The sequence below is a fragment of the Rhinopithecus bieti genome, unplaced genomic scaffold, assembly GCF_001698545.2.
Source record: "Rhinopithecus bieti isolate Rb0 unplaced genomic scaffold, ASM169854v2 scaffold_10548, whole genome shotgun sequence".
NCBI classification, from domain to species: Eukaryota; Metazoa; Chordata; class Mammalia; order Primates; family Cercopithecidae; genus Rhinopithecus; species Rhinopithecus bieti.
In genome coordinates this window covers 294,538-297,238 of record NW_016806834.1, presented here as the reverse complement: position 1 = coordinate 297,238, position 2,701 = coordinate 294,538, and positions in this window count along the sequence as shown.

Genomic DNA, 2,701 nt, shown 5'->3' with positions numbered 1-2,701 from the left:
GGCATGGTGGCAGGCGTCTGTAGTCTCAGCTACTAGGGAAGCTGAGGTGGGAGGATCACTTGCGCCTGGGAGGCGGAAGTTGGAGTGAACTGAGATCACGCCACTGCACTCCAGCCTGGGTGTCCATGTGAGACCCTGTCTCAAAAAAAAAAAAAAAAAAAAAAAGAAAACCCACAATTTTAAAAGTCAGCAAAAGACTTGAACTGGCCTGTTACAAAAGAGACAAATAAATGGTTGATTACCATATGGAAAGGTGTTCAATGTCATTAGTTAATAGGAAAATGCAAACTTTATTATTATTATTATATTTTGAGACAGAGTCTTGCTCTGTTTCCCAGGCTGGAGTGCAGTGGCATGATCTTGGCTGATTGTAACCTGCGCCTCCCAGGTTCAAGAGATTCTCCTGCTTCAGCCTTCCGAGTAGCTGGGATTACAGGCACTCGTCACTACGCCTGGCTAATTTTTGAATTTTGAGTAGAGACGGCGTTTCACCATGTTGACCAGGCTGGTCTTGAACTCCTGACCTCAGGTGATCCGCCCTCCTCGGCCTCCCAAAGTGCTGAGATTACAGGTGTGAGCCATTGCCCCCAGCTGATTTGTGAGTTTTTGATGCACCTATCTCTTGAGTAGTATACACTGAATGCAAATTTTAGATTTTTTTCCCTCACTCCCTTTACAATCTTTCCCCCTGAGTCTCCCAAGTTCATTGTGTCATTCTTACGTCTTTGCATCCTCATAGCTTAGCTCCCACTTATAAGTGAGAACATACGATGTTTGGCTTTCCATTCCTGAGTTACTTCATTTAGAATAATAGTCTCCAGTCCCCTCCAGGTTGCTGCAAATGCCATTAATTCATTTTTTTATGGCTGAGTAGTATTCCATCATTCATATATATAGGATGTATACATGTAATTTATATGTATATATGTTATATATAAAACTGTGATTATATATCATATTTATATATGATATTTATATACACATAAAACTGTGATATATATATAGGTGTATGTGTGTATATATATATCTCTCTCACAGTTTATCCACTCGTTGATTGATGGGCATTTGGATTGGTTCCACATTTTTGCAGTTGTGAATTGTGCTGCTATAAACATGCATGAGCAAGTATCTTTTTCATAGAATGATTTATTTTCCTCTGGGTAGATACCCAGTAGTGGAATTGCTGGATCAAATGGTAGTTCCACTTTTAGTTCTATAAGGAATCTCCACACTGTTTTCCATAGTGGTCGTACTAGTTTACATTCCCACCAGCAGTGTAGAAGTGTTTTCTTTTCACTGCATCCACACCAACGTCTATTATTTTTTTATTATGACCATTCTTGCAGAAGTAAGGTGGTATAACATTGTGGTTTTGATTTGCATGGGAAATGCAAATTAAAACAACAATAAGATACCACTTTATACCCACTAATGTGGCTATGTTAAAAAAAATACAGGGAACACCAAGTGTTACTGAGAATGTGGAGAAAATGGAACCCTCATATATTGCTGGGAAGACTGTAAAATGATAAAACCACTTTGGAACCTAGTTCAACAGTATCTTAAAAAGTTAAACCTTAGCTTGCCATACAACTCAGCTATTCCATCCCTAGAATGGGATATAGCAGACATGAACAACACCATTAACCAACTTGTCCTGAATAATGTCTGTAGAACACAGCACCCAAAAATAGCATAAGACATATGTTACTCAAGTGCACATGTACCACTGATCAAGACAGACTATATTTTGGGCCACAAAACAAGCCTCAAAAGATTTAAAAGAATTCAAATTGTTTTAATTGGTGTGTTCAGATTTAAAAGAATTCATTTCTATCCAAGAGAAATGAAAACACAGGTCCACAGAAAACTTCTTCGAAAATGTTCATGGCAGTATTATTCATGATAGCAAAAACTAGCTCCAACTCAAATGTCCATCACTGGTAGATGGATAAATAAAATGTGGCATTATCTATACAATGGAATTCTATTTAGCAATAAGAAGCACAAAAATCTGACACCTGCTACAGTATGGATGAATCTTAAAACATTGTGCTAAGTAAAACAAGTTAGTCACAAAAGACTGCATATTGTTTGATGCCATTTATATGAAATATCTAGAAAAAGATACATTTATAGACAAAATAGAAAAATTGTTGGCTGAGCCTAGAGGAGGGAGTGGGATTTGCTACAGCGGCAGTGGAAAAATTTGGGAAGGTAAAGGACATGTTCTAAAAGTGGACTGTAGTACAGGTTGAGAAACTCCATATAATTGAATCATTTATTTACAATGAGTCAATTTTATTGTATGTAAATTTAATTGAAAAGAAGAAGGTAAGGACAAGACAGCCCTAAATCAAAGGGTTGTGGTGTCCTGTGATCCTGTGATGAACACTGCGTATTGAGATGCAACAACCTGGAGTGAGAGCAAATGGTGACTTAGAAGGTGACTTCTGATGTCACATGCTTGAGGAAGGGATTCCGTGCCTGTGCCTTCAGCCTCTGACCCTGGCAGTTTCCCTGGAATCTGGAGGGTAGATGGGGTGAGTGAAGGTAGCCTTTGCCTTCTAGGGAGTGCAAGGAGAGCAGTGGCACCGTGTAAAGATCTGGGGAAACGAGTTTGCAGGGAGAAGCTTCATGAACACCCTGGGTAATGAAAGGAGGAAATCATGAGGAGGAAGTGAGGGCTGCAGGATGAAGT